The sequence below is a fragment of the Catharus ustulatus genome, chromosome 3 (genome assembly GCF_009819885.2).
Source record: "Catharus ustulatus isolate bCatUst1 chromosome 3, bCatUst1.pri.v2, whole genome shotgun sequence".
Lineage (NCBI taxonomy): Eukaryota > Metazoa > Chordata > Aves > Passeriformes > Turdidae > Catharus > Catharus ustulatus.
Genome location: NC_046223.1, coordinates 56,277,781 through 56,299,550, shown reverse-complemented (window position 1 = coordinate 56,299,550; position 21,770 = coordinate 56,277,781). Strand labels below are relative to the sequence as shown.

Here is a 21,770-nt window from a genome sequence, read left to right as displayed (position 1 = left end):
TATCAGTCATCTAGACTTTCTGTGTCTAAAGAAGGGATGCAAGCACACTGTATCCAGCAAAAATTAGATAGAGATTGAAGTGCAGAGTTTGCTCTTATCTAAAGAATCAAGGCGCACAGGAGAAGTGAAACTGTGGATTCATTTTAAAAACACTGACATCTCTAGAGATTTTTGACATGTCAGCATCGGAAACAGGAAGGCTGGAGAGAACAGCCAGCAGTAACAAGGAGCAATAACCATGTGGCCTTCTCCTTCCACTCTTCCTTTCTTCCCCTAAATGAGACATCTGATCAAAGGCTCTTGCAGAATTGCTAATGAAGACTTAGTTTTTTAATTTCCATTGAATCCAGCACTCAGGGGAGGAATAAATGGGCAAGAAGGGTAAATCTTCACTGGCAAGATGATGTAAAAGCAGGAGTCTGCTGTGAGAGCAGTGCAGGGAAAGCACCTGCCATAAGTCAGTATACCCTGATTATTTTCAACTGTTTAGGTTTTGAATTTCAAGGCTGATCTTTTGCATGTTTTATCAAGGTAGAATTCCTTTAGCAGCAAGTAAAGGTAGCTAGGATCCATGCCTAAAATAATTGTAAAGAACAGGAAACTGAAAAATCTTTCAAGCTTCCCCTGGTCAAAGGGAGAATCTTCTCACAAAAAAAAAAAAAAAAAAAGAAAAAAAAGAAAAAAGTATATTCCTACTGTAAATAAGACAGATGCAATTTCACTTGTATGATTTTTCTTCTCTGTCTTTGGCCTTGGGTGCTGTCATCAAGAAGAGCAGATATAACCTGTGTTCTTAATAAAAAACTAAAGGACAATGATTTCCCTTATTACACTCAAGGTTGTGGTCCTCAGAATGAATAAAAATTACTCCTAATTTTCTACATGATTAAGTGAAGGCTTGCAAGAAGCTGGCCTGAAGTGGATAAAACTATATAGGTACACAAATAACAGGTACTAAGATCAGAATTTCTACATTCATAGAGAAAAAGGAACCTTTTTAGGGTATGTAAAATTACTAGAGTATTCTCTGCTCATGTTCATTTGTCTTTTTAATAAAAAAGGGCACAGAAGTGGAATTAACTGTTTCTGGCTTGTTATCAAGGTTATGCAGGTTAAACTGAAAAATGTCAATGCATTCCTGTAGGCACTTAATGGACAATTTGTGCAACCATTTCTTGACATGAAATTATATTGTGTCTCCCTCTCCAGTACTATAAGTTGACTTTTAATGATATAAACTGATTACATTCATCTATGTAGAATAGCTCAGTTTACTTATTACTCTGATTTAGCTGTTTATTTCCTTGTACAGAAGGTACATTCTCATGATATTTTGTTCAGAATCAAATGAATTTTTCACTGTCTTCTAAGGATTACAAGACCTGCAAAGAAAATACTTAAAAAGATATCAGCATGAAGTCTGTTTAAGCAAATATTGGGTTTAGATTAAAATTTCATAAGTGTGTCCAGCACTGATTTTTACAAAATTGCATAATATGGTTTCAAACTGTCTATTACAGGTTTCTTTAAACTATATAGACATAGCTAATGATTAAAGGCTTTTTGTTCAAGCCCCCTGTTGGTTTAGAAAACTATGAGAAAAGAAGTATTCTCAAGAAACATTACATGATTAGTCCGAGAATGCAATGTAATTCCTGAAGCAAAATTCACACCGAGTTTTTGTAGGATGCAGCTCATGCCAAAATAGTCCTCTACCAGTTGTGAGAGCTCTATTAAAGCTCCATACTCAACTAAGTCGCCAATACCTAATCAGGGAGTTGGGACGAAACTTCCACCCCCACTGGCTCATTTCATGTGTTGTCCACTGCAGAGAAACTTTCTTTTCCTCTGGAAAGCTGCAGTGCTGGAGACACCAAGTCAGAACCAGTTGCTTCAGAATGTGGACCAATAAGGGACAATTCTGCTTTGTCAATAATGCAAAAAGCTCCTCTCTGATTAACTCCTTGGATCTTTTTCACTGAAGAAAATGATACCAGTTCTTTGCTTTTGTTCCATAAATTAATACAACCTCAAGGCTTCTGGAAAAAACATCCTGACTTTCACTGAGCAAGAAAACCTGTGTGCTTAAGGGGAGCACACATCCTTAAATAATGATCACCTTTACAACTTCAGTGACTTGCCAAAAGGCACAAGAGATGAAGGAAAATTCAATCTGCCACCAATATTTTTAAGTGTTCCTGTTTAAGTATACCATCTGCACAAGAATATGTTGCTTCTGAAGCCACAGGTTCTCCCATCACTTCAGGTCTCATTTCTAAGGACACAGGGAACTCCTAAGAGGGCATGTTTGTCCCCTACATCCTGACGGCTGACATCACCAGATCTCAAATCCCTTCTAGCAGGCCCCCAAGTTTGCCTGGATCTCAAAAAGTAAAAGCCTTTGTCTACATTACCTTATGTTAACTCGAGGGAAATTAAAAAGCATGACAATTTGTCAGGTATGTTGAATTAATTTGTTAAAAATAAACAAGGTTAAAAATGGAAAAGAGTGTTCCTTCCAGCAAGGCAAGAGGAAGTTCCTGATTGCAGACTGTGAAAGAGAGCTCACCAGGAAAGTGTGCAAGCAAGAGATCCAATCCTACAGAACCCTTAACATCATTCCCTTGGTCACACTGTCTTCTAGGACTTGCTGGGTAGTATTTATTACCTCAATACCCCAGAGTTGGGAGCTTTGGAGCTTTTGAATTTAGAAGAAGATTTTCATTTTCATGGTTTCTTTGAAAATCTGTGCATTTCTATAATCTGCATTTCTCTAATGATCAATGTGCTTCACTGTGGTGTACCTTGAACAGCTGCTTAACAACTGAATGTGAAATCCTTAAAGCCCCGCTAATATCGCTCCCTTTCATACAAAGAGGAGGTCTTGGAAGAGCCAATTTCCCTATTCAGTTCTACTTTTTATCTTGAAAATCAAAAAAGCTGTAGTTTTCAGCTCACACTCCATTTTTTTCTCAGTAAAGCTGTGGTTTTGTTTTTGCGCTTTTTTTTTTTTTTTTTTACGTCAGTGTGAAGAAGATCCATCAGAGTTTAATTTTATTTTCTGTAAATCACACACAACATGTTAAAACTCATTGTTAGTTTGAGGTTTAGTCACACCTAACTAGACTAAATGCCACAACTCCTAATATTTTCCTGCCTGCTTGTTTTTTAAAGTGAAAAGATACGTGAAAAGCTGTAATGTTCTTTAAACATAGGTTATTCAAAAACTGACACTAAGCTATTTTAACAAAATAGGCATTTTTAAGATAATCCTTTAAGATAAAAGGATCCTGAGCAAATTGAGGAGAAGTAAGATATAAAGGGGTCTTTATATCCTCTTATAATATCTAAAGAGCCCCTGACAAAGTGGGCAGATTGTTTCCAACTCAAATGCTGATCAAAAAGAAACTACAGAACATATGCTTGCAGGAATGAAGGATCAGAATTGATGATGTTAATAGGAAGCATATCAGCTACATACAAAACCTCTTGGATTTTGGAACTTCACTACACCATTCTAATGCTACATTTATCAGGATTCATTCTCATTACAATTACATGTGGTCCAAAGCAAGAAGAAAAATGAAATCATTCAGTTTAACAAAGTTTTCCAGTCTGTAAGATAAAAGACCAAGTTTGGAAAATGAACTCTGTGCTGCACTAATCTGTTTAAAGCTTCTGGCTACTGTTTAAAATATCATAGTACAAAATAATCTAGTACATCCTTCCACTCCATTCTTAAACCAGAGCAAAAGTAAAACATTAGTCCATATATTTATCTACAAAAGTCAGTTCTGTCTTTTCTTCCATGCTTTTGTTTTCCTATGAAATCAAGAGCAGCTGAGCATACAAGGCCAGTGAAGTTGCCTTAGTGATTTTGTGGATCATCTTTTCCTTACAGATGAAAAGATACTAACACTTCCTTGCAAGAAGTGTCTTTTTAAACTGTCAAAGATGCTTGATTAATACTTGCTCAGTGAAAAAACCTTCATGCTCTGCTCCTCGTGTCTGTGGAAGCCAGCTTTCTGCTTCAGCACCTCTTTTATTAACCCTGGTCTCACCATGCAAACAATACAAGTTTTTGCACTTCTGAAACTCTCAAATTATATTCTATGTTTTCATACTGTGAGAAAGTTTTCATGCGTGATTGAGCCTGTTTACATTTTCCCCATCTGATACAAACTGCTCAGATTTTATGGGTGCCTCTGACTCAGCTGAAAAAGTTAGCTTGTCTCTGCACAATTAAGTCTTTCAGAGTAGCCAGAAGTGCCAAGAGAGTGGAAGGGAAGCTATCTTGTTATGGCAGCAAAAAAACCTTTAAAAAGTAATGGGAATTGAAATATTCCAATCAATCTAAGTATATTGTCCAAAATGTTTAGTTGTTTTATTGAGGTTGAAGGAAATTAAAGTATCTTTTCCATTGTTGATTACTACCTTCTATTTAGAGAAAGTTCATTAATGTAAACCAAATATTTGAATGTCTTTAATGTTCACAATTCTAAAAACATTTATACAAAACATATTTTAACTATAAACAATGATATACTGAATGTTTCCCAGGTTAACCATGTAAGGCCAAGCCAAAATATTTTCTGCCCACACTGATGAAATGGAGAAGGAATTTTGTTTCCCTTTATTAAATCAAACACACTAATTCAAAAGCTCTATCTAAAAAAACTTGTGAGAAAACACTTCTTTGTTTAAGATTTAAAGCCCACAGAGCTTTTAAGAGCAAATAAAGATTCTGCCAGATGCTGCACAAATCACATATGTGCAGTGCAGCACTGATCCCTGCTCAGCTGTACCTCAGGACAAATAAATAATATGTGGAGATGAAGCCTCCAAAGAGTCACCTAGCAAAACCAGGAAATACCTGATTTTATATTCCTGATATTTCTAAGCACATCACTTAAATAAAATAAACTCAAGCTCAAAAGGAGAAAGTTTTCTAGCTTTCCTTTCACATCACGAAGAAAAAGAGAGGGCAAAATTCCAGTTTTCCATCCCACTGTAAGTCACCTTTAAAAGCGCATGCTTTTCCACAGCGCTAACTCCCGTTCCTTTAATTAAGAATGACAGATGCTCAACATCTGGAGAAAATAAGGTCTGATTTAGTGGCTACATTGCACTGGTGGAAACTTCAGACTGCAGGTTTGGAGTTACAGAAAGTTTGAAGTAGATGTTTAAGCCAGTTGAGCTGCTGAAAGAAATCACGTAAGTGATGTCTACCAAAACAATATGAGAAGAAGCCTCAATTTCACTTAAATGGCATATTTCTATTTTTCATGGCCATGATGCAGCCTGCCAGCCTGGTCATTCCCCTGTATCTCCCCTGTCTTCTCTGCCTGCCCTATGCTGTTTGCATCAACTGATCCTTTGTCATTGCTCATTTGTTACATCTCACCATCATATTTTCATGCATATTTCAGTGGCAGAAATATTTAAAAAAAGAGGAAGAAAACCTAAGATGCCCCAATAGAGTGAATTAAATAACACAGCATCATGCTGACCCATGTTTTGCCACTCCTTGGCCATGAGGTCAAAAAACATCAAGTCCATAAAATATAATTTGGGTTCAAGGAGCTTTAGTGTATGTCTGCTTCCAGTACGTCTGCCAGGGGACACTTTGTCAGTGCATGTGTGATGGATGAGGCTGGCCAGGTTTTGGGAATGGGAAGGCAGAGGGAGCATGGAGAGGGTCTTCAGGGCTACACTGTCCTAGATACAGTTCCCCATCATCAACACTTGGCCGCCTACACCCAATAGACATGTAGTGATACTTTCTCCAAGTCAATTCCATTTTGCCTGTGATGGTAATTGATAAATTACCTGTCTTTATCTCAAGTCAGGAGACTTTCCATAATTTTCTCCTCCATCTTCTTGATGAGAGAGAGCAAGAAAGTGGCTGAGAGGATGGCTGGCAGATGACCAAGGTCAACCCATCACTACATGTAAATAATGTACTGTATCTTCTAATTGAAATGCAGCCAATGCAGCTATTCTGGTTTAGTCTCCTTTCCCCACAGAAACAAGCCCTTTCCTACCTCTCTACCTCCCCCTGCCAAAAAAAAAAGAAACAAAACCCAAGCAACACAGCAACAAAAACACCACAATCATTCTCTGCAAACTGCTTCACAAAAAAATGTGCTGTAAACACATGTTTAGCTTCCATATAGTAAAATATATTGAATAAATATGATGGGAGATATTTAGACACAGGGCAATATCTACAAGTTACTGGCAATAGATTTTGTGTGACTTTCAACAGTTTGAAAAAGAGGCAACCAACTTCATTCAGACATAAGTTTTCACTGTTGTATGAAACTAAACCTAAAATAAGGTCTTTTCTAGAATATGTACTAAATCCATTATCTCCCCTAGACTCTTCCACCTCACTGTAAAATATTTCTCATGTGCTTTTTTCCATCATAGTCCAGAAACAAGATTAGAGAAACAGCACTGGAAAAAAACTAATCTTCTTGTATTTCCAGCCTAAGTAGTAGTCCAGGCCTCTGGACCCATGATTATCTGAACCACTCCTCCTACTGTGAATATATAATTTTGGCTTTAAAGAGGAATCCCAGGACTATTGCAGGTGCCAGGAAAAATGTTTCATGTCCTCTCAAGCTCAACAGTAAGCATAATGGCTATGGGGAGGAGGTATACATATAAATTGAGCTGAAAATTATCAGTTCAGAGAAAAATTGAAACATCTCAGCCCTTCAGGAATAGATCTTGCAGGGGGAAAAAAAGTGTAACTGGCACAGATTTGTCTGCTGACAGTATTAAGGTCATGGATTTTAACTGAGATTTTCTTTCACTGATGGTAGTTTCTATTTTATCTGAGATTTGGGAGGTGGGTTTTTGGGCAGAAAGCATAATTCAGCAATAGAATAAATCCTGGAGAGGCCATGGAGTAAATTTCACCTTTTAGCCTTTTTGGGATTTGACATTATTGTTCATAAAGAAGGGAAATTTTAGGGTTGTTTATTTTATTTATCATTCTTCCTATTTCTGATAATTGCAAAGTTTGTTTTGTCCAAACCAGGAAAATCTCTACAGACCAGTTGTAGTGCATAATATTCAATTACATGTTAAATGTTAATATTTATTCCTATTAACAAAAATCTAAAACTCGGTTTCTTTACATTTCTCAGATTCAGTGGAGGCAAAGCATTTTTTCTTACCAAAATTTAAAATGTTCCCCCATTGCTGAAAGAGCAGTGACAATTTATAAGCTGCTCAACTTCAGAATTTGTTGTGCTAGACCAATTTAAAACATATCTGTTGTATAAGAAAGAGCAAGACAGAAAATAAAAACTACTCTTCAGAAATGACTAATATATGAGAGATGTGTAAAAAAGCTTTGAGGCAAAAACTGCTTATGTGGGAAAGATATTTAACCCAATTAGATGTTTTTGAAATAGTTAAATGAACCAGAAAGAAAAAATAAGTTTTGCATTATTTTATATAGGTAAAATTTTCATCTTGAACAGTGAGGAAGTTGGGAGATTTTTAGAAACCTTTAATGTCAAAACATTTTTTTTTTCCCTTGAAGGCTAGTGTTTAAGTAATCTCAAATTTCATCTTTCTTCTAAGAAGAAGACTGAATTTCCTCATCATTGGGAAGCTTTCCCCACTCCATGACTCCCATGCAATACCAGCTGTACTTGAACTGTTCATAATGCTTTGTCTAACCTGTCCCTGGAAGCTATGCCAGGAGGGAAATCCCACATCCTCCCTAAGCAATCCATTTGAGGGTCTAACTGTCTTCACATATTTTAAAATTTTATGTAATTGAAACTTATTTCCCATTGCCTACTTGGACAGAATATGAGGCACTGTTTATTCTTCTTCAGAATGAGATCTTTTTCACATTTCGAGCTTATTGTCCCCAGGGAGACCCCTTTTTTATTCATAGGTTGTTTTTGTCAAGGTCATGTTTCTTCTGTAGTCTTTAAGGTTTATTCTTCTTTCTCTCACTTTTTATTCCTAAGAATTGTGCCCTCTGTTACTTCACAACTGTTCTCACACAAGCTGCCTTCCTGCAATGCATTTTTGTTAAGTTCTTTGAAGGTAGGGTAGGAACTGCTTGACAGGCTGTTTGTCACCCTACCAGCTTTCTAAAAGATGCTTGGGTATTTAAAGTCCTCCATCAACACCAAATCTTTCATCACACCTGATCTCCCAGGCTGGGTGTTCAATGGCAGACTTCAGCATCAGATCACTCCTTCCAACCTTCTGTTATTGCCCAGAGATTTCAACGGGACTGTCATCCCCTCTATTTGGGGCTTCAGAGCATACATGCATGACCATGGCACTTCCAGATTTGTAAACATTCACTAAACAGGCACCAGAAAGGCCTAGCATTTGTCAGGGCTATCATCCCAACATAAATGGATACAGCTTCAGTATTGATGCCAGCCAGGTTTAGGATTGTATCAACATATGTCAAATTAGAATGCATCTGTTGTGGGCTCTTCTTTGCTACTTTACTGCAACCCAGCTTCCAGCTCCCAGGTACCACACTGCCTGCCGTGATTATGTGGCGCCTTTACATACCAAGGGCTGTTTTACTGGTGTCATTTTTACATCACCTGTTTTACAACCTCACAAACTGCCCCATTATGTGGGAGTCAGGCTGCCCTGTGCTTGGATCATTTTCTGACTCCTGCATCTGTGAAATGTATTCATTTCCAACACTGCTGAACTGTGCTTAGCCATCAGAAAGTGCTTGTTCCAGGTCATCTTCTTGTACTATTCTGGTCTTTTATATTGACAAAGCTCAAATAAGATAAATATTTAAGCAGGAACAGTGTAACATTTCTTTCTTCATTATAATCGCATAGAAACAAGAGCTACTACCTTTCTTCCCCCCTGCTTAGCTCACTGAAAGCATACATTTCAGTGCAAAGAAAAACTGCAACATTTCTTTATTCTCCTTAACGATAGCACACTAATGTGTGTTATCTGTAAGCGAGTTTACGTCCCTGCTGATTCCCGTGGTTGCATAGTAAAGCATTGTTCTACCTTCAAAGAGGTGGTGATTTACAGACCATACCACACTTTTTTTTAGGACCCAGTTCACACAGGACAGAACCCAGATGGGGGTCACAGAAGTCTGGCAGGATGCAGTGTCCATGCAAAAAGCTGGCAGAAAAGACCCTATCACACAGCCAGATTTTATTTAAAGAACAGATCAATTGAAACTATTCTGTGCACAAAGACCCCTTGCCCCTTAAAAGAGAGTATATGATATAAATTGAACATCTCCATTCCTCAAATGAGGGCATTTCTTTTTTAAAAAATAAGATCATTTGTAAGAGAATCTTGTTCAGTCATTTATAAATAGTCACCTCTGTAAACCAAGAAATAACCTTGTTTAAAAAAGAACCAACATTGTTGTTCTGTTGTCACCCACTGGTAATTGAAAATGTGTTTCTGTCAGTTTCTCCTAAGACAGAATGTAATTCTTTCTAAGATCTTGATCTTAAATTGGCAAAAAAAAAAAGGAAAAAAAAAAAAAAAAGAAAAAAAAAGTCAGTGATAAAGGAGCCAGAAGTTGTTACTTGTACTTTGCACGGGTGATATTGCTGCTGCCCTTTCTTATAATCTAAGACATTATTCTTACTGGCTCCTGGAGGGCAGCAGTACAGCTCTAGTTTTTCATTGTTTTTTCCTCCTGCATTGGTATTGCACATTGCTTTGTTCTGAAATGTGAGGACCTGCATTACAAAACAAACAAATTAATGCCCAAAATTATATAGGGTTGAGTCACTCTTAAAATATTTTACCTCCTTTGGAAAGTTAAGCATTGAAAAAATGCAGGATACGATCTGACTTGGAGGCTTGGCTTGCTATCTCTCAGCAGAGTATCATGTAGGCAATAAAAGTTTCTCCATAACTCTACCAGAATATCTCACTTACCTGAAAATGTTACTCCAGGTCATGAGGGTAAGGCAATTCATTCACTATCACCAGTCCTCTCTCTGCTGGGAGTGTAAAGAGGCTAACTGCATTCCAAAGGAAGATTTTAGATGTGGACACACGTCCTCTATGCTGTAGTCTAGGACCAACGGTTCATATCCATTAGGCCAGCAAAAGAAAGCAATCAGATGGCAATGATTTTCAATCACTACTGGTTCAGGGTTAGATTCAAACAAGTGACCTGGAGGTGAAATGTACCATATCCCATTACTGATCTTCTAAATTATTCTTCCCCCACAGATGAGGCTTGACACACATAAAAAAGTAGATTGTGAGGAATTGCAATAGAAAAACTGAGACAGTAGCTCATAATAGATGTGGATTTTGTAAGCCCTTTATGCCTAGGCAATATTGTTATGGTACAATGATAGGGCAGAATTATTGATTGTATCTAGTGGGTCGTAACTGAGTAACCACACACAGCATACCCAGTTTATGAACTAATTCAACTGCTTTACAGTGTATGGCAATTTTTCTTTATATGAAGAAGCAGCTTATTAGAATTTCTATATTTTGGAACTATTTAAAACAAGGAATAACTGACAAAATCTGTTTCCTCAAAGCAGAATTTATTCCTAATTTTTTTTTCTTCTTATAACTTCTCCGGTAACTTATTGATGGATAGAAACATTTTTCAGAAAATTTGCCTCTGGGGTGCAACCAAATCTGAAGATGAGAAAAAGCGCTGTAGCTCATAGAGGATTTCATAGGAAATAAAGAATGGGAGAAAATGAAATTCCAAAATAAAAAGTGCTATAGAACATACTTTGGGGGACTGAGTTCAGTAAAAGAGGAAAAAAATGCTTAGGCAGTTTTCTTCACCCAGTGCACAGTTATCCACCTCATTGGAGAGGAACACAAACATTAAATGAGAGATTTCAGGCAAAACAAACACTTCTAAGGACTTGCATCATTCTCCCTCTTCCCTGTCTCTGCCTTTCTGATGCTGTGAGACATTTAGCAGCTGCCACCAGGGCTCACTCCATCCAACCCAGCAGCCTCCAGTCATGGACCAAAAGTGCCACCAGTACTAAACCATGACAGACTGGCCCAACTTCAAACAAGAGTCAACAGCTTTGTGTCTGTCCAGGCTTGAAATAGTCTGCCTCTTTGAGCAGAAGAACTTTGTTCAGATTTGTGGGGTTTTATGTTTGCCTAAAAGCTAAACAGAACTTCTATTTAGGGCAGCTTTTTTTTTCAGGGAGTGAGCAACCATAAGAACTGAAGTTCTAGCAAAGCGTTTTTTCTTTTCAATTCCCACTTCTGGGAAACAGTTCATGCAGCAAAGAGAAGGCACACAACAGAGCTGGAGGAGCAAAAGGGCTCTTGCTGTAAAAATATGTGACAGTGAATGATGTGGAAAGAGGTAGACAGGGAAGTGAGTGTTAGTAACACTTCCGAGGATCAATCAAGTGTTTGCCTTTCTGCTATCACTTGAACTGTGGTGTCACTCCTACAGGACTTTGGACAACTGTTTGTTGGAGCGCTTACAAAATCCAGCAGTTTCTCTTTTCAGGGATGAATAAAAAATAGCAACTAGAGTTAAAATAAATTGCTTATTCCACATAAGAAAGGCTGGCTGAGTTTGGCATCAAATAAAACTTCCTTCACACAATTCAAGATTGCTTGTGCACTGAGAAACCAGATGGGCTGTCAGAATTTAGATCCAAACTGACTTTGAGGTGTATAGGGACCTTGGTTATACAATTAAGTCAGAGGGAATAGAATTCTGCACAGTATTATCCAGTCCATATATAACTTGAAGTTTGTCCTCTAATACTTATTTAGGATGAGCTAAATAATTTGTCTCTCCACTGACTACAGAAGGAACTTGGACAGCTAAGTTAGAATAGACAATCAATTTTTGATAGCTCACATTAGAGGAGGTGGAACTAACCTGCAGCATATTTCATATAACCAGTATCCTACTAAAATTTATTTTTCAGAATTAAATTTAAAGAGTGGAGGAGGAGAATTTTGCCAGTAAGGCTTGAAAATAGACAGACACTCAGCAAGATAGAGACAAAAAATTATGTGCCTGCCTGAAGGTGAGCCAAGAGAGAAGGCTTGTCTTCAACAACAGTCAGATTGTATTTGGGGTGGGAGAGAGGGAGTAGGACAGGAGGGAGAAAAGGTTTTTAAAAGTCTTATTCCATATGTGGCTGAATAATAGAAAGTATGTCAGGAATAATAAAAAAACCACCAAACCATCTAAACTACCCTATGTGGTTGTACTCTCCAGCTGATTCAGTGAGGGACTGAAGCCTTTTAGGCCCAGTTTGCAAAGACTGAGCAGACCACATCTTGGACAGATTCACAGTAAGGAGTTTGCATCTCTCATCTCCAAGTTAAACTTAAGTCTGGCATAATCATACCTTTGTCAGTCAAATGCTGCCACTAGTAGTGCTTCTTCTAGTAATATGGCCTCTATGGTGTTATTCAGGATCATTGTTTACCAAGTATGAAATAAGGATGATTAAAGGAGAGGAAAAGACAAAAGTGGGTGAAAAGCACCACTCAATCTACTCAGTCACTCAGGGGACAAAAATACTTAAATGTCTGAAAGGCAGTTATATTGCACCATTGGTTTAATTGGTCTACATATCAGAAAATTATCATTTACTTACCAAGGAAGTGTTTATACATCAGTCATAATATCTCTTGAGCTGATAATGTGGAGAAAGAAATGCATAAGATTTTACAACCACAGGAAAGAAGACTAATAATAAGAAGGCAGATAAAGCTTTCACAGCGGAGAAACTATCTCCCAGTACAGCTCTGAAAACCAAACTACAGCATGATGGTTCTTGTTTTCTAGAGACTGACACACTCATGGCTGCAGACAGGAGGGGAAATGTACCAACAGAAAGCTACCTGTGATATACTGGCCAGGAGATATTTTAGATGCTGAGCTTCTGCCTCTATTCTTACCAAAGCATTGTGGGGTTGGACTGGGAGGTTTTACTAACGTCAGCTTTTCCTTCCATACTGTATGTAGAGTCTGATAGTGATTTTGCCACTTTTGTGCCTGACTGGACAGGTTTTGTAGAAGGGAGGAGCAGACAAGTTTGACAACTTTCAGGCTTCATTAAGTTCAAAGATTAAACTATGTGCAAATCCATGGACAATGTGGCTGAATGTTGGCTTGCATCTGGATATTGGCATTGCTATTTGTAGTCAGTCAGCTTCAGAAGAGTCTATTCAAATTCCCTTGAGTAATCTGCTCAAGGAAAAGCTAAATACTTGAAGTCAAATCTAATTACCTCTGTGCAGAGTTGCACTGTCCATTTGTGGTCAGTCTTAGAGGTTGTCAGACCATTTCTTTAAGCGCCCAACAGAAAATTGATGAAATATGCAGAAACAGGGAGATTAAAGCACATGTTCAAGATGTTATACCTCATGTGCTTGCCATTGACAGCTTAATTTTCATGTTTATGAATTTTGTGATCTTGTTCACCATAACCAACATACAGATATTTGCTTGTTTATTTCCAACTGATATACTTTAGGTGAATTAATTCAAATAAGCACCAAGAATATTTCTTTTAGAACATCAAGTGTGATATGAAATGAGAAAGTGAAAACACAGACCAGTTCTGTGCAGTCTTATAAAGGGATATACCCTGTTATCCCCACTGTTTGTATGTAGAAAATGGAGGGTCTGCTGAAATAAAAGCAATTTGAGCAACCAAGGGGAATTTTTCAAGCCCAGCAGTTGAAATGTGTTACACTGCCATATCTTTGCCTAATTCTGGCTCACAAAGCAAGCACAGCATTTGTCAAGATCACAAAGTACCCAGAATTTGAGAGCTCAGAAGTCCCAAAGTCCAGCCTCCTCTTTCCTTTACTATGCTGCTTGCTGTGAAAAGAAAAATATTGGAAGGTTTTGAGAGGCTCCCCAGATTGACGTCTGCTGTTCGATACCCACCTAATGAGCTGCTTAACAACTGTTACCAAAATTAATGAGTCAAGTCACAGTTGTAATTACCATATTGCAGATCACAGTATTGTATTAGATTACCATGGACTTCTATTTAGGAATATTTACACCATGACGACTGTTTAAAATGTGTTCCAGTGTTTCAGCAGATTGCATTGCCTCATAGCCCACATTTATTAGGCTAGGCAGGAGTCACAGGAGTCTTATCAAGAATTCTTTGGCTCCAGCTTGTAGGGATCAATGAAAAGCCAATCTTAATGTTAAGAATATCAAGGTATTGAAAAATGCACAAATGTTTAAAAGACTTTAATTGTGAGGTCTGTGTGAGCATACACAGCAAAGGAGCAAGTATCTGGGTGATGAAAACAGTAATCTGGGGCCAGAAGCAAATGTTGCATTATCAGGCTATATTATTACAACTGGGCATGAATAAGCCTGATTTAACTTCTGCTTCAGAGGAGAAGTGGAATGCTCAGAATATAGTGCTCCAGCAATTTAGGATAACCAAGCACAGTTTCCTTGTACAGTGACATGCTTTCTTCTGTGCAGAAAGAGGTAAGAAACAGTTCTACACAACATCCTATACATTATCTTGAAAAGGCTGTAATTTTGCCTTCCTCCTATTTCACTCTCTCCTAATGAGTGATTAGAAAAGATAAATAAACAAATCCTTGCTTCATGAAATCAGATGATGTGTAAATGGTCAGGGTTCTTGTGCATTTGGATTTATCTCCTGTTTGTTTACCACAAGCAAGGGTTTAGTAAACTGCAATATGTGTATGTGTGAGTACAACATATATACATACAAGGCACCTGAACAAGTACAGCAAACCAGCTGTTCAAGGGTTGCCAGTGTCCCCCAAAAGCCAAGTATCACAATAGGGAAATGCTTCCTGGAGCCTCTCCTCCATCTGCCCAGTCCCATTCACTTTTTTGCAGCCCCCACCACCTTGCTGTGTTGATGGAAAATGGCTTGCCCCTGCTACTTCCTGCTCCTGTGCAGGTCACTGACCAGCTACAAAACTGGGAGGTGCATACACTGCCTGATGGATAACATAGAGGGACTTGCAATGAATGAGCATTTGGAGCACTTACCTTTGAATCTTGAAAGGGCAATTTCAGAATGACTGGTCTTGGTTCCCCCATTTCCTTCTCCAAAGAGACCCTGTTAGGACAGACAAATGAGGCAAGTCAATAACATCCACCCAGACAGGATATATTGAGGCAATTCAAGGGTAGGTGGGGAGCAGCTGCGGTCCTGCCTGTGAAATACTACAGTTGTTGCCATTGTGCAGTGAGTCATCAAGACCCCTTTATTAACACCTTCATGTAAGTGCTGGCAAACAGTGATTTATGTGCTGAAAGCTCAGAACTGGGGTATGGCCATGTCAAAGAAAGAAACACAAGCGCATATGTGCACAGACCAGCAACCTATCTTTTGTTTGTCCAGGAGAATTTTAAGCCACAAAGACCTGAAACAGATTGACCTTTTATAATTTTTGAATTGAGGACAGATTTCCACTTTAAAGGCTCAATTATGTTGCTGGGTTTGTTTGCTTTTTATGATTTTGGAAGATGTAGCTTGGGCAATGAAACTGAGTTTAGCCTCTATTATGTGCTGAATTTCAAGCCCTGAATTGTAGTTTACAATTTTAATCAATTTGGTGCCTGAAAATTACTATACTTACATTTGAAGTGCAAAATTAAAAGTACTGATATTTGACAACATGCTTCATATTTCTTCCTGGTTTTACCTGTTGGAGGACATGGAGTTATCCTGAGGAGTATGTGGTTGCTGGCCTTTTTGGAGAGTTTGAATGATTTCTGAAGTTCAGCTATAAATAGCTGATTTTCGGTAAAATCCATTCTATCAAGTATTTTTGAATGGGACATCTACTCTGATAATACTAGTAGAAATTTAATTATTTGGATAACTAGGCAGAGACTTTTATTTGTTGTCTGTCTACCTGTAGAATTACTTGTTTTAGTTGCCTAGTGCTTTAATAATCTATTGACCTCCTCAGGAAAGAGGAACCTTGCTGCTAAAGATCATTCACGGAGTGGTTATTGGAAGGTTCTGAGGCAGATGCTTTATGAGAGGCAGTGCCAGGGTGCAGCAAAAATGTGTGTGCTGGAACTGGTGTTTACAACTTTCTGTGTGTTTTAGAAATGTAGGAAAACATCAGTAAACATTATGTGTCCAAGTCTGCACTTGAAACTATGACTGTGCAGGAAACATGTTTTTCCTAACTGAGAAGCTTCCAGAGCACTGATCAACATATGGACCCATTCACTGCTGGATGAGCGAAATTAGATTTGTTTCAAAGTTTTATTTAGTAGATCCCTATTAGGAGAGGGAGTGCAAGAGAAAGGAAGGGAAGGAAGAAAGGGAGGGAGGAAATAAGGACAGGAGAGTGGGAGGAAGAAAGAAAATGAGGGATGGAAGGAGGAAGAAAGAAAGTAAATGTGGGCATAACTTACCAGTCAGTTTGTGTTATATCCCTGTTTTCACCAGTTTCTTGCCTAGACCATATAGATGTGGGGGGGCATCAGTAATTTCTGTATTAGTATATGAATCTATTTAGTGAGTCAGGAACCTCTGGTGTTTTGTTATGTGACAGCATGCAGCAAGTGCACAATGAGGTTTAACAAACTGGAGTGGCGGATGCTCTAAAATATATCATTCATGCAGACTCCACAAGGGTGCCTGTCCTCTGGTTTAGACCTGATCAGTGCTTTTATTTTTCTTATTTGGAGAGAAAAGGTTAACAGTTATCCGATCAGTCATTTTGTATTACTGAGTACAAGTGAATCTGGCATGTGAATCCTTAATTTTATTTTTAGGCACCTAATTTGTTTTCCCATTTGATGATATCTTCAGCTGAAATCGTAGGCTGCTGATCACTTGTTTTTTTCTCCTGCAGTGAATGTAATTGGACACTCTTAACCGTAGCACAACAGTTTTAAATGACACAGAAAGTAAACGAAGGCTGCTAGATTAAAGAGAAGTCTCTCAATAGATTTGTGATTAACTTGAAACTATAATAAGAAATTACATGAAAATAGAAATGAGTAGGAAAGGTTAACCAGCTAAGAAAGGAAATTATTTCAACAGCAGGGGGGGTGAAAAAGAAAGGAAAGATAGTCTTTTTACAGATAGTCTTCTGACATCAGCTGTTTCTCAAGAGCAATACACTAGAGCTAAGAAAATGTGTCTTATAGGACTAAAAGATGCAGTTCAGATTAGTGATCAGGATTTGCATTCTGGTTCTCATCTCTGGCTTTCTGCCTAGCCCAACACCTCAATTTCTCTTCATTCCTGTATACATTTGTATAATGTTTAATGACATGTTCTACAGACTGGAAGATACAACTGGACAACAGATAAAGTTTTCAATTCTCATATATCTCAGCCTTGTACTCACTTGGGCAATGTTTGCTAGGGTGGCAAAATGTACCAGAGATGAAGTCTATGCCCAGTTGTTATGAACACAAGGTTATGTGTGACTTTTTATTAGGAGCATAACATGTGCTTACAGATAGTTAAGAATAATTCGTTGCTTTCGTAGGGATATCCCTTGTGAAAAAGGAAAAGAGATGAGAAATGAAAGAAACAATGAATTAAATCCCGTTCTTGGCCAGGTTGTCTGTTATTCTAATAAACAGTCAGATTTCTGGTCTTTGGACAGTTAAAGATAGTAAGAGGAATCTCTTTCAATTTTCACAAAATTGAATAAGCTCACTTCTTCACGTTATTTGTCAAATTTTTTTGAAAGTAGCTCAATAGATTTAAAAGTTATCAGGAAACAACGTCCTCTGAGATAATACACTCAGAGTGTTTCTATAGGGGTGTTTTTTAGGGAAATCAGTTTTTTAAAAACCCCACTTACATTACTTCCAATAACCTACCTTGCACAATTTGTAGCATGCATTCCAGATGAGCCAGTCATCACAATATATGGCCAGTTCCTGCTCTGTGTAACCAACAGTTCTAAAATTAATAATACTTTATTTTGAGACTTGGAAGATCCCTCTTTTATAACATGGTGACCCATAGAGGTCACATTTATACCTACTGTGGTTCTACTAAAGGGAAAGGAATTGTTTCAGAGATGAGTTTGCCCTATAAACACTCTCAGATTTGTCTCAGTTTGGGTCAGCTATCTACTTTGCCCTGAGTGGTTTCGATTTCTTAAATCATCCCAGGATTCTCTCTTTTAATAGCTTAATTTTATTATTTTTTTAAATCATACCACAGGCCTAGCACTGTATGTCCTTTCTTGGTCTGAATAGAACTATAATAGTAGCATGAATCCAAAATAAATGGTCATTGCCCTACAGTAAGTATTAAATTTACACATCCTATTTCAGCCTTTCTACGAAGTCAGACAACTACTCTTTACCCCTTACAGTCCCTGTGAACTCAAGGAGGTCACAAAGGAATAAAGGGTTTATGATAAAGAGTAGAATAATGTGGGGCTTCATCCTGCAGGCATGTTGCTACTGTACCCATTTCTCCATGGTTAAAAATAAATAATTATTTTTTAAAAGAACAAGCTTTTCTGTATGATCTTAAAAATGAAAAAATGAACTAGGACACAGCTGCTGTCTGTACAAAATAGGTCTGTAATGCCCTTAAGTTTATTCTTTGCTTTTCGTACACTTCAGCTCTTGTGTCCTGCAAGTATCCCTTTGTTTAAGAACTATGGATTTCACTTATTTGCCTTACAGTAAATTAGACATTAAGTTTTCCTCATGCATTCTAGAGAAGGACCATAATGTAGGGATCATATTAAGAAGGGGAACAAACATTTCACAAATCACTCCAGATCATAGCAGGGGTTTTCTTGCACAAATGCAATTTCATTACTAATCTTCATCATCTAACCAGCATTTCATCAGGCTCATTCATAAGACTCCTTCTCATGAAAATCAGAAATCTTGTGCCACCAAAAGTTATTGTAGTATTAAGGTGTAGGCAGATGCTTTTGGAGGCTGGGCTCAGACAAGAAGTCGTGTATGAACAGGCATGAAGACCGAACTTTTCTTGCCATAAAACACACCCTGTGGCTAAGCTGGAGCCAATACGACCATCACTCTCCCAACAAAAGAACAGTGTAAGGTCTGAGAACTTCAGAGTATGGATCCATCTGAAAGGGACCCAGGAGTCCAGATGTGGGGCTGAGTAGAGGGGAAGAATCACCCCTCTCAAGCTCATGGCAGTGCTTTTCCTAATGCACTCTAGGATACCACTGGCCTTTTTATCAGAAGGGCAGACTGCTGGCTCATGGACAGCGTGCTGTACCCCAGAGCCCCAGGTCTTTCTCAGAAAAGCTGCTTTTAAGAGAGTTAACCTCCAGCCTGAAGTGTTGCATGGGATGATTCCTCCCCAGCAGGATTTTGCATTTGCCTTTGTGGAACTCCATGGGTTTCTCTTTTCTCCAACCTGTTGAGATAACTCTGAATGGCAGCACAGCCACCCACTGTATCAGTAACTCTTCCCAGTTTTATATCATCAGCAAACTAACTGAGGCTGCACTCTGTACTATTGGCCACATCATTAATGAAGATGTTAAATGGCACTGACCCCAGTATCGACCCCAGTATTAACCCCTGGGCTGCACCATCAGTGGCTTGTCTCCCTCAGGCTTTGTAGCAGACTATCAGGGCTGGTTAAGAATGACTTTTCATTCGTCATTCTGTGGTGCCTGCTCGTGATCACTTCCTTGTCCTTCACATGCCGGAAATGGTTCCCAAGATTAGTTGCTCCACCACTATGTCAGAAATCAAGATGAGGCTGACCAGCCTGTAGGTTTCCCAGACTCTTGCCTTTCATGAGCAAAGGAGGGGCATTCACTGACCTCCAGTTTTCAGGAAACTTTCTCAATTGCCGCAGCTTGGCAATATAGTAGGACTTAGGAGTGCAACCGCGAAGAGCCTCTACACTTGAGAATGTTCAGTTTGTTTACATACCCTAAACTGTTCTTTATCCACCAAGCAGGTCAGTCTTCTTCACTCCAGATTTTCCCACTGGCCTTGGGCCTGGGATCCTGAAGGCCGATCTTACCAGTAAAGACTGGGATGGAGGCAGCACTGAGCACTGGACTTCAAAGCAGGTGCTGTAAACAGCGTTCTACAAACAGAATGCCTCTCTCTGGATCATTTTGCATGACCATCTCTAGAATCAGGCAGATCTTGCTCTATGCATTGAACATTGATCACCTTGAGCTGTCACTGCAGCCAGAAATATACAAAAAATGAGGTAAGAAAACCAAACAAAATAATTTTCTGGGGTATCTGAATGTTCCATCTAAACCATATAAATGTATTTCAGTGTTTGCATATGGCTTCTGGCCATTCAACTCACCTGCCAAAGCAACTTTCCATCTCCAAAACCATGTAGCAAATGCCTTCCATAAGCACTGCAGCTGAGCCAGAGAGGTAACACAAATATAAATTAACTGAAATAAACCCACACTAACTTTAAGCAACAGAAAGGGGGTATAGTATTATTGTATCATGATGGGAATGAACAATGTCCCCCAATAGAAACCAATGTTCTTCCATGTAACTCTGAATCTCTAAGACAGATCCCAGCGAAATAGAAGATTAAAAATGAATCAGCTAAACATCAAGATTTTAATACAATACAAGATGGACATTGTGTAAAAACAAAAGCAGATGGAAAACCTCAGTTTTACTTTACAAGCTGCATTACTCCCTACTCAAGTCACATTAGCACATTCATGCAGAGGAAAATGCAATCTTTTGAAACAACTCAAAACTTCCAGAGCTGCTTTGTGGTCCCTCAGTCATCTTCCTGCTATTCACAAGCATCCTGTGCCTGTAGACTTCTCAAATGTTGCTCCTCAGAGACACCCGCCTGACTCTTGGCTAGAGCATCTCTGCATTGCTAACGAGCAGACTTCCTTCCACACAAGGTGCTGTACTCTCATCTGATTCTGTTTCCTACCATCCGTCCATTCAATCATATCCTGCTTTGAACTTTTGCCCTTTTTAACTCTCTATGCTGGCTTACAATCCTTAGACATAAAAATACATAGATACACTCACGTTTATCTCCCACAGCCAGAGCAGCCTCAGGGATAGCGATTTAACGGCTCCTGTTCTGAGGATAAAGTTGTTTATAAATATGGATGTAACTGGGCATACCAGTGGGAGGCAACTACACAGTATCCCCAGGTGTCTCTCTAGGAGATGCAATTCATTTAGTAAAGCATCCTTCTAAATGCGTACACACACTCACACCCGTATGCACATACACACAACAGCTCTTTAAATGGGCACAAAACATGTATCTTTTCCACTTGTTGGAATGGTGCAAGAGTCATAGATCCTGATTAATTTGGTCTGTAGTGCTATGCTCCTTCCACAGGAAGATAAATAAACATGAAGAGAGAACCTTTTCCTCTAAAAAGCTTATTTCTTGTGAAATAAGGAGACTGCATCTATGGAGGAAGCTGACTGGACAGGACTCCTTCCTCCATCCAGTTCTCAGAGGTTTGCTGCAAGACCTGGTAAAGAGGACACCATGGAATTTTAGTCAGGCAAGCTAAAATACCCAGTCCAATGTATAAAAACCTAAGACTGCAGTTAATATCTTCTGCTAATATTACAGTGTTTCTTTGGACTGTTTGTCAAAAGTGGAATCCTTATTTGCTCTTAATCCATGAGACAAGTGGGCAAAATTCCTGCTGGCTGCTCCAGAAGGGGTGGTGGGGTTGCAGGCAGCAGGAGCAGCTATCACTGCAGCAAAACACACACTTTAGCCTGCAATTTTTGCTTAAGTGGGATAATTTGGTGGTGTGACAAACAGCTTTTC

At 38.6% G+C, this 21,770-nt stretch overlaps 1 long non-coding RNA gene across 2 annotated transcripts; it reads right to left on the bottom strand.

Moving 5' to 3' along the window:
• Window positions 1-15,022: 15,022 nt before the first annotated feature.
• On the bottom strand, window positions 15,023-20,355 carry LOC116994713. Of its 2 annotated transcripts, XR_004417556.1 has the most exons (4): window positions 20,295-20,355; window positions 19,901-20,161; window positions 17,837-17,901; window positions 15,023-15,092 (listed from the first exon to the last, which is right to left on the bottom strand). It is a non-coding gene; the product is annotated as an uncharacterized LOC116994713 (long non-coding RNA). The 2 variants fall into 2 exon arrangements; XR_004417557.1 differs by lacking the exon at window positions 17,837-17,901 and having other exon boundaries at window positions 15,038-15,092.
• Window positions 20,356-21,770: the final 1,415 nt, after the last annotated feature.